This window comes from Macaca nemestrina (genome assembly GCF_043159975.1).
Source record: "Macaca nemestrina isolate mMacNem1 chromosome 10 unlocalized genomic scaffold, mMacNem.hap1 SUPER_10_unloc_2, whole genome shotgun sequence".
NCBI lineage: Eukaryota > Metazoa > Chordata > Mammalia > Primates > Cercopithecidae > Macaca > Macaca nemestrina.
This window is the reverse complement of record NW_027257571.1, coordinates 105389-115197: the sequence shown is the minus strand read 5'-3', so window position 1 is coordinate 115197 and position 9809 is coordinate 105389. Positions and strand designations below refer to the sequence as shown.

The 9809-nt window shown below is 48.6% G+C and overlaps 1 long non-coding RNA gene across 1 annotated transcript in view; it reads left to right on the top strand.

Moving 5' to 3' along the window:
• Positions 1–2194: 2194 nt before the first annotated feature.
• Positions 2195–9809, top strand: part of LOC139361127 (uncharacterized) — a 71907-nt gene continuing 64292 nt past the window's right edge. The window contains exon 1 of the long non-coding RNA XR_011618666.1: positions 2195–2493. This is a non-coding gene — a long non-coding RNA (uncharacterized lncRNA). The remainder of the gene's footprint in view (positions 2494–9809) is intronic.

The window sequence follows — 9809 nt, the reverse complement described above, 5'->3', positions numbered from 1 at the left end:
TGAGACTGAGGCTGATTTAATGTTAGTCAGCCCTGATAGAATGCGGCTATTTAAAGCTTGCTCCAGTATTGCTTGATAGATTGTAAGTTATTGTAAAGAGCTGTTTGATGCTTTTATTTTACAAAATATTGAGAAAAAGTTTGACAGCCAAGGAACAGCCTTCAACCAATTTCTTCCTAATTTCTATCACCAGAAAAATGTGTCCTGTTAATTCCAGAATTTACTTTTGGAAAGTTCCTGTAAGGAGAGCAGAGGTATTGGTGGTTGAATGGTGACTTGAATTTAGGTGAAGACCGTTAAATATTTCATAGTCATGTTTGTCTTGGTGGTTTTAGCAATTTTATATTAAATTTAGAACTGCGAGTCAAACCAAATGTGTTCTTTTGCTTTTGTGATACTCCTTTGTTTGTATAACTATATGGTAAAGAATGATAAAATGTGTATAGGTTATTTTTTCTGTGTAGATATTAGGATTTTTAGGGGAACAAATTAATCATTCTAATAGACATTGTGCTGTATGTTGGGTCCTTTGCATTTTGAATCAGTATAATGAGGACCACTTGAAAGTATGTTTCTATACAAGATCTTTTATATACTGACTTGTGTTATACAAAATCCTTCATCCTCTAAGACTAAGCAATGGGTTGGAGGAGAGGTTTAATCCCCCATTAGGTCTATTCCAAATGCCCAGAATTGAATGCAAGTAACAATTATGCTTTTGAAGTGGGGTGTGTGTGGGGGCGGGGGGTGGACTCCTTTTGAGGTCATGGGAGGGAGGTAAAGCAAAGATCAGATTTGCTGAAGAACATTTGTGCATATTCTAGTGGAGAAGTCATATGACTTGACTGCACTTGCGTACTCTGATTTTGGTTTCATTAGTGTCCATAGCCACAAGCCTCAGCCGCCTCTAGGAACCACACTGAGGGGCTGTGGTGAGGGTTATTACAGAGTGGTGTGTCTTAGTGAATGGCACAAATGGCCTTGTGGGCCTACTTTGGGTTTGCTTGAACCTGTAGATTGTTAAACTAATTTTACTTTAACATTTTGAGGATTATAAATTGTGATTCTTGTCTAAGAAGATGTTTCTATTGTCTCTGAAGACAGGAGCCACAATACAGATGGTCCCTGGCTCACAATGGTTACATTTGTGAGTTTTTTTTTTTTTTTTTTCAACCTTGTGATGGTGTGAACTAGTCACACTCAGTGAATTGTTCGACCTGAGATGGGCTGCCTCTGGATGAACCCGTTGTAAGTTGAAACTATTATGTCAAATGCACTTTCTATTTAGGATATTTTCAGCTTACACTGGGTTTATTGGAACAGTTTCATCCCAAGGTAAGTCAGGGAGCATATGTGCTCATAAAAGTAGAGACGATCTCATAGATACCATGAGATATAATGTCTCTGATGTTATCGAGATACGATGGAAACAATCAAGTGGGACTTGGAAGCCTTGGAGGGACTGACTCACATGGGTGGCTCCTGGAATGCAAACGTGGGCGCCACTGGCTTGTGGATGTGAGGTCTTTGCCTTCTGCTTAGTCCAGTGGGTTATCGACTGCTCTCCAGGGCAGAGAGGTCCAGTGTTCCTGTGTTTAGGTGTTTGAGCTGCCTTAAGAGGCTAGGTCAGTTCTCACTGGTGTCTTCAGGGCTTTAGGCCTTCGGAACAAGCGGGAGGAAGCACGACTTTGGAGAGCTTTGGAAATCTCAACGGACTTCAGGGCCATCCCCTTGGCAGGAGAGAGCCCCACTGGAGGCGAGCAGGGTGCCCTGCAGGCCTGTGCAGGGCCCAGGAATGTACGGACGTTGTGAGGGCCACAGGACACAGATCGGTCTTGGCTCACAACTGGTGTGATGGCCACGCAGCATTTCTGGCAGGTACATGAATGCGGGGACTTGGGTTTTGGGGTGTGTGTCCTGGTTGCCTAGTTGCTTGGAAGACCCCTATTCAGACCCCAGCCTGAGTTACCGTGAGAGGCCTCCCGTTTCACAGGCCACAAGGAAGCCGTGGCGTCAGTCACTCGGTGCCCACCAGATGTCAGATGTGCGTGTGTATCTTCCCTGGTCTCGGAATGGGTCTTGTTTTGAGGTTATAATAAACGTTCTTTAAGAGGGGTTTTTGGATTTTTTGTTTGCGAGGAGGCAGCAGGGAGTGCTTGAGCAGTGAGATCCCCTTCCCAACCAATGCGATTTCAGATCAGAGTAGGTAATTACGGCAGCGGAGCTGCGAGATCACCTTCCCAACCAATGAGAATTCAGATCACAGCAGGTAATTAGGGCAGCGGGGCGGGTGGCAGAACCCTGAACTGTGGCTGTTTCTGGTGTCTTGCCCCCGCGGACAGAGCGTGCTGGGGCCTCCCTAGTCCTCTGTGGGGTGGGTGGAGCGCATGAGCCGGGTGCTGCTGGGCCGTGGCTGGCTCCCCAGCCCGGGGTTTGTGCAGGACTCCTTCTGAAGACAATTTGGAACCCAGAAAGCAGCACTGAGGAGAACAGGTTTGTGCGTTTCTGGATCCTTGGTGCTTCCCAGTCTCAGACGCTGCGCAGGCTCTGAGGGGTCTCGCCAGGGAGACTTGCACAGTCGGCCCCAGGGTGGAGTGGGGCTGCAGCGGGTCTTGCAGGAGCCGGAAGGTGGGGGTGAGTGTCTCTCACAGGACCTTTCAAATGGGCCCAGCAGGATGCATCTGTGGAAATGGTGCCACCTAATGCTGGGCTGTGGCCAGCAGGACCTGAAAGGCTACAGCGGGCTGTGTTTCTGCTCTCTTGAGAGTCTCTGCACAGTTTTCCTTGGTTTTTGTCTGTTTGGAGGACGCTTCCCCTTTTCTTGGGCTTTCCTAGCCTTCTGAGCTTCCTTGTTAAGTATGACAAAGCCCTGAGAGGGCATTTTTATGGCATAATTATGTTATCCTGGTGGCTGGGTAAATGACCTGCAAATGCGGGTGACTCAATAGCTCTGAGGGTGTTCACTATCCAAGACAGAGGTGGGAAGGAAATGTTCAGGCAGGCGTCAGAGGATCTGTTCTCTGCTTTACACTGGGGCCCTGGTTCACTGACAGTCTTCACACTCCATCCAAAATGGGGATAATGAAGTCTCACGGATTGGGCGTCAGTTGAGAGCTGCCTCCAGCACAGTCCTGTGTGAGTAACAGTTTGTATGTTTGGTGCGAAGGGCGGGCGTCATTTGATCTTATTTGTGGTGGTGCTTATTGGTGGCTTTTCCGTAAGGAATTTAGACCTTATTAGCTTTGGCAAGGGAATCCTGAGTGATAAATTGGAAGAATGTTTCAGGAAATTCTGGAACCTGCAGTGAATCTGGAATCTGTTTGAAATTGAGATTTGGATTCTCATGATTTCCTAATGCTACCCCGAAACCCAGTAGTTGAGACAGTCGTAGAGCTTCAGTTGTGCTGCCCCAGTTCCCCATTTTAAAAGGAACACGTTGCTTTCATCTAGAATGTTCTGAGCTCTGAGTGCTGCTGGCGGAGTGACCAGCCCTCTGCATCAGAGGGGAAGCCAGGGCTGCGCTCACGACGTCGCAGCAGCTGGGAGCTGACCCTGGACCTCAGGCACGTGTGCTGCTGACCATTTTCTGTAAACTCCAAGGGTGCAGTGGTCTCCTTGGCGCTTTACAGTCTGCTGAAGCTTTTGAGGTGTCTGCACCTTACAGATTTTTCCGAAGTAGACGGCCTTTTCCCACACCCTTGTGCTGAGTTTTGTCAGAGGCTGGTGTGTGGGAAGCACCACACCCACATTCTGACAGGGAAGACTCTGGTGCCCAACTGAGGTTAGAGTGGAAATTTGTTTTTCCTTCCCTCCAGTCTGGTCCAGCTGCTCCCTGCTTGGCCAGAAGAAAATATGCTTATCCAAGTCATAGGCAAACCCCCTAAGTCAAACATTTGTCTTTTTTCTTTATTATACCAGTTTAGTTTATATGTGAATGATAGATAGAGAAATGTCTTTTTAGGGGAAAATTAATTTCTTTAATCACAGAGAACTTTTTGGATTAAAAACTGCAATCAAGAGGCTATTTTGTAATAAGATCTAGTTAAATACTACAGTTGAAAGCTCCTTGTATTAGATCTTAAACTTGGGCCCGGTGTGTGTGTCAGCACGCTCGTGCTCATGAGGCCAGGCTCAGCTGTGAACTACAGGCACGGTACATACTTTCTGGTTGCTTTTTTGAAAGTCTTACTGCTTGGCCTCTCTGACTCAAATGTCGAGTTACATTGATTCTGTTCAGAATGATCATCCTTCTATCTAGGGTCCAGTCATCTTCCTCTTCTTTGTCTCCTACAGTACTGTGTATTTAATAGTCAAATATTTTATAGGTTATATGGGTGACTGATCTGTTCATTAGGAAAACAATGCCAATTTTTACATCATAATGGACTTGTTAAATGATTATGTTAGTATAATGAAGTTTACATGGCAAAAGAGGCTTTGCAGATGTGACTGTAAGGGACAGTGAGATGGGGGAGGACCCTGGGTTGTCCAGGAGTGGTCCAGTGTCCTCACATGTGCCTTGATGAGAGGGAGTATGAGAGTCTGCCTCAGGAGGAGACCTGAGGATGAGATAGGGGCCAGAGGGCTGTGGGGCTGAGGGCAGGGCTGGGGCAGGGGCCGGAGGGTCATGGGGACAAGGGTGGGGCAGGGGCCAGAGGGGGGTGCAGGGCTGAGGCCGGGGCAGTGGTCGGAGGGGTGTGGGACTGTGAGCCAAGCTGCATGGTGTGACCTCTATAAACTGGGAGACTCCAGGCAGGAACACAACCTACTGACCCCTTGACTTCAGCCCTGGGACTCCTGACTTCCTGGGCTGAGAGGAGGTTTGCATTTGTGGTAATTTGTTGCAGCAGCAATAGGAAGTTAATGCATTGTATCTGCTCTTCACCTCCAAACCTTTGAAAAGTAACCGTGTTGTATCGGCCTTTTGTGTGCCCTAAATTCTAATGAGATGGTTTGTAGAAAGTAATGGACACAAACGATGGCAGAACAGAAAGGTGGAGAGAAGCAGTGTCTTCTGTGGTTCTGTAGTTTGGGTCTGTGAAGTTAGATTTCGGTCAGAGTGTGTGGTCTTGTTCAGTGTATACCTGGAGTACTTGTTCAGAGCTCCTGGGGGAGTGGTCTTTAACACTGTTAGGATTAAAGCTTCAAGCACATCAGAGAGTTCCTGAGTCAGTGTTAGGTGACCTTCGAATAAGAGTTGGCATGTAGAATCTGCCCACTTTACTAGTATGAAGCAGCAAAATCTTTCTTTTTTTTTTTTTTTTTGAGATGGAGTCTCATTCTGTCACCCAGCCTGGAGTACAGTGGTGCGGTCTCAGCTCACTGCAACCTCCGCCGCCTGTGCTCAAGTGATTCTCCTGCCTCAGCCTCCAAATTGCATGATTTATTTTCCTGTTTTATATACTTAGTATATGAAAACTCTGCAAACTTTATTAATACAAATGACATGCCAGAACTTATGAGAATCCAGCATTTTCCCATGCAAATTAGTAGTGATGTGGAATTCTGGGCTGGTTTGGTTTTATAAGACTTAGCGGTGGATTCTTTGCCTAATTTCTGCGGAGCTAACAATTGTTAATCACCCAGCACTCTTACCTCCCCCAACAGCTCAGGTGAGGGGTGCTACCCCCGCTGTTGTGTTGACAGGTGAGAGACTGAGGCTTAGATGAGCAGGTGACATGTTACTGTCCAAACCCACCCACCCCGTAGTTTCCTGCCATGGCTCAGTTATCTTCCTGCAAGAAAGGATAGATGCCCTGATGCTGGGTAGAATTCCTTGGGAACCCCTTTCCATCCTCCAGGGAGTTCTTGCTTTATGGTGGTGGCTCACGGGGAGGCCTCTGGCCCACTGAGAATGTGATTCATATTGTAACATGACTGTGTCTCTGTCCGGCTGCTGTCGATTGGGTGATTTGTAAGCACATTTATTGCTCACAGTTCTGGAGGCTGGGAGGTCCAAGGTCAAGGCACCTGCAGATCTGGTGCCCCAGGGCCTGTGGCTCACAGTTGGCAGCATCTCACCGGGTCTCGCATGGCAGCAGGCGTCTCATCAGGCCTCACGTTGTGGAGGAGCAGGAGGGTTCCTTCAGGCCTCCCAACAAGGACACCAACCCCAGTTCTGAGAGCGGGGCCTCCCAAAGACCCTCCCCACCTCTTAGTTTCCCATTGGAGATGGTTTCAGCATGAGGTTTTGGGGACATTCAGGCCAGAGCCGTTGCTCTGCTGTGGTGTCAGGGCTGCCATGGCATCACTACTGCAGCAGAGCCACAGCCTCTCATCTGCATTTGCTGCAGGAGGAAGATGCAGGTGCCTGTGCAAGTTGGGGTTCAGTGCAAGAAGTGGAGACTCTCTGGGAGTCTTAGCAGGAGGAACCTAAGGGCTTTGAGAACTGACACCTTAGGACTGTAGTTTTCTTCAGACTGTTAAAACCTTGGTGTGTGACAATACTGAACATTGCCTGAGCCTTGTGATCCTGTAAAACTGATGGTTAAGACATTCCCCCTCCCCACAACTGCGCCCCCACTTTTACTGCAAGAAGCCCCTTCCCATGTGGCTTAGGCTGACTTTCGGATGACCATTTACCGAGGACAGGGCGAGACACAGGCCTTCAAATCCCCCTTCTCTGCCTTATAAGTGATTAGCTAAACTGCCTGTTCCCACTGATGAATCAGAACAAAACGCTTGTTAGCCAAATCTTGGTTCCTCCTCTTCTCTCCTTACCCGAGCCTGAGACCCCTCTGAGGAAACCTCTGATCCCCAATCAGCCACCCCTTCGCTTCCCCCACCGCTTCCTCCTGGCCTTGTTTCCCCTTCCCTGTGAAGGTGGGAGCAGTTCTGGCTGCTCTGAGATGCCGGCAGGCCTGCCGTTGGAGCAGTGGGCACCTCCCACCTTGAAATGGTTCTTCGTGGTGCGGTTGTGCCTAGGGGATTGGACTTGTCTTTGACTGTTGCCTTCCGCAGAGGACGGTTAGGGTGGGCAGGAAAGAATTCTCTGCTACAAGTCTGCATTTCAGGCTGTTTCCAGAAGTGGGAATTCTCATACCCTGCAGTCTGGGAATGGATTTCGTTTCCCAGCTTCAGGTGGAGTTGAAATTGAGTGAGGCAACCCAGCACATATCTGGAGCCAGGAACTAGAGCCGTTTTTAAAGTGGCAGTTTCTCTGTGAGATTACAAAAAAAAAAAAAATGCACTCAGCACATTTCTTTCTTTCTCCCATGCATTTGGCCTTCTACAATGGGAATGGTGGTTTTTTGAAGCATGGATATAGTTTTAAATTTTGGAAACCTTAATGTAACTTCTTAAAATGTTTGCCTGATTATCTGGAGATTTACTAAACCTTTGGAGTGGTAATAAGTTGATCTATATGACTCTGCTTTCTCTGATGCAATGAAAGTAGTATAATTAAAACCTCTGCAGTTGGGTGCAGCAGGCGATTGGCCAAAACAAATTCTGCCTTTTGGTTTTCTTGAACCAAACAAGGGAGTAGAGTGTAGGCTGAAGTGGCAAATTCATTTCAGAGCACGCCAGAGCCATCAACAATTGAGCAGCCTTCTCAGGTGAAGGTGTAACGTGCCGTGAGTCTTTTTTTTTTTTTTTTTTTTTTGAGATGGAGTCTCCCTCTGTCGCCCAGGCTGGAGTGCAGTGGCCGGATCTCAGCTCACTGCAAGCTCCGCCTCCCGGGTTCACGCCATTCTCCTTCCTCAGCCTCCCGAGTAGCTGGGACTACAGGCGCCTGCCACCTCGCCCGGCTAGTTTTTTGTATTTTTTTGTAGAGATGGGGTTTACCCGTGTTAGCCAGGATGGTCTCGATCTCCTGACCTCGTGATCCACCCTTCTCGGCCTCCCAAAGTGCTGGGATTACAGGCTTGAGCCACCGCGCCCGGCCCGTGCAGTGAGTCTTGACAAGCCTGCCTACTGATGTGTGCACGTGACACCATGGAGCCACACCTAGGAAGATGTGGTTTTTGTAAGAAGCTTTGGAAATCCAAAGTTCAACTTAATTATTCGACTTTGTTACAGAAAAAGCTTTGACCAAGATGACCAAAGACCTGATTGTCTCATGGTCGAGACGTGGTTGTAAAATTGCCCTTACTTGGTGCCCATCAGTGTTGGTCCACAGTGATACTCCTCCCACCTCACTGAATAGTTTGGAGACTGAAATGAGACTGTGAACATCTCCTTAAGGTGAAAAGGGCTCTGGGACATCCAGGAATATCCGCACACCCGTGACCATTCCCCTTTAAGGTGGAAAGGATGGCTGGGTCATGCGGGAGCATCCGCACACCCGTGGCTGTCCTCTTTAAGGTGGAAAGTGCTGCTGGGGTGCCCAGCAATATCTGCACACCCGTGGCCATTGTGGCTGTCCCCCTTTCTGCTCAGTCACCTCTGGGTTCCTGCATTCAGGCTTTGAGACACTCATGAGCAGCTCATCCCCCTGGGCTGGTGAGGATGTAGTGGGAGGTTGTTCTGAGGCTCTGTCACCCTCTGCCCTGTCATGAGCTGGGCAAGGCAGCGGCAGTGACCCTGGAGGAGTCTGGTTAGTGAGGGCTCCGGCAGGAAGTGCCGAGGCTTGAGGTGGCTCTGCCAGTCGTAACCAAATGTCTTTCCTCTTATTTCCACGATTCCTTCTAGTTCTGCGCCATGCACTGCGGAGTCTCTGTGTCTATAAATACACATTAATTACGATACAGGTGTCTCTTTCCCCTCTGGGGCTGGGCCTAGGTAGTGAAGTGCAAGACCCCCTTACTGCTGGATGCCCACCAGCACGAGGCACTGCCCGCCCTGCTGACGAATGCCTACAGCGAGTCCTGGAAGCTCCCTCCTGAGCACCTGGCCTGTTGACGGTGTACACGGGAGATAGATGAGCTCCCCTTGCCCCACCGTAAGCAGAGACTGAGGAGGTGGTGGCAGCGCTGTCCCCCATGGTGCATCCTCGGTGCATGGAGGAAAAGTCTGTTCATGCTTAAAACAGCCCATCCTCTCAAAAGCAGGGTGACAACCACATTTACATCTGGAATCTTATAAAAGGGCCCGTCTCTTTGAGAGAAGAACGTGGCATGTGTGTGTGTACCTCCTTTTTTTTTTTTTTTTTTTTTTTTAAAGACAGTCTCCCTCTGTCGCCCAGGCTGGAGTGAGTGCGGTGGTGTGATCTCAGCTCACTGCAAGCTCTGCCTCCCGGGTTCACACCATTCTCCTGCCTCAGCCTCCCTCCCGGGTAGCTGGGACTACAGGCGCCCGCCACTATGCCTGGCTAATTTTTTGTACTTTTAGTAGAGACCGGATTTCACTGTGTTAGCCAGGATGGTCTCGATCTCCTGACCTCGTGATCCGCCCGCCTCGGCCTCCCAAAGTGCTGGGATTACAGGTGTGAGCCACTGCCCCGGGCCATATGTGTGTACTTCTTTACAAATCTTGCCCGACCTTTGCATTTAAAAATTATTGAAAAACTTAATGTACCTGACAAGAACTTTATAGGTTTCCTCAAGTAAAAATTTGAAAAAGTTAAGTGAACCCATAATGGATTTATTTCTATGAGTCCCACACTTGGATTTCAAAGGTGGGCAAAACATCTCAGTTCTTCAGCCTGATTTCCGTGGAATCGTGAAGGAAACGTGCTGAAGTTGCTGCGCGGATTTTGTTATGTGGTGGTGACAAGTGGGGCTGGTCATGAAACAACTGGAGCGATCCCTGTCCTTTCTGTGCTCCTGTTGGACACTAGGCACGTGCTTGGGTGTTTTCTGTGTGTGTGGACAAGATGAGGACAGAATTTCCGGATGATCCACACGGTGGTATCTTCTCCCTTTTCTGTT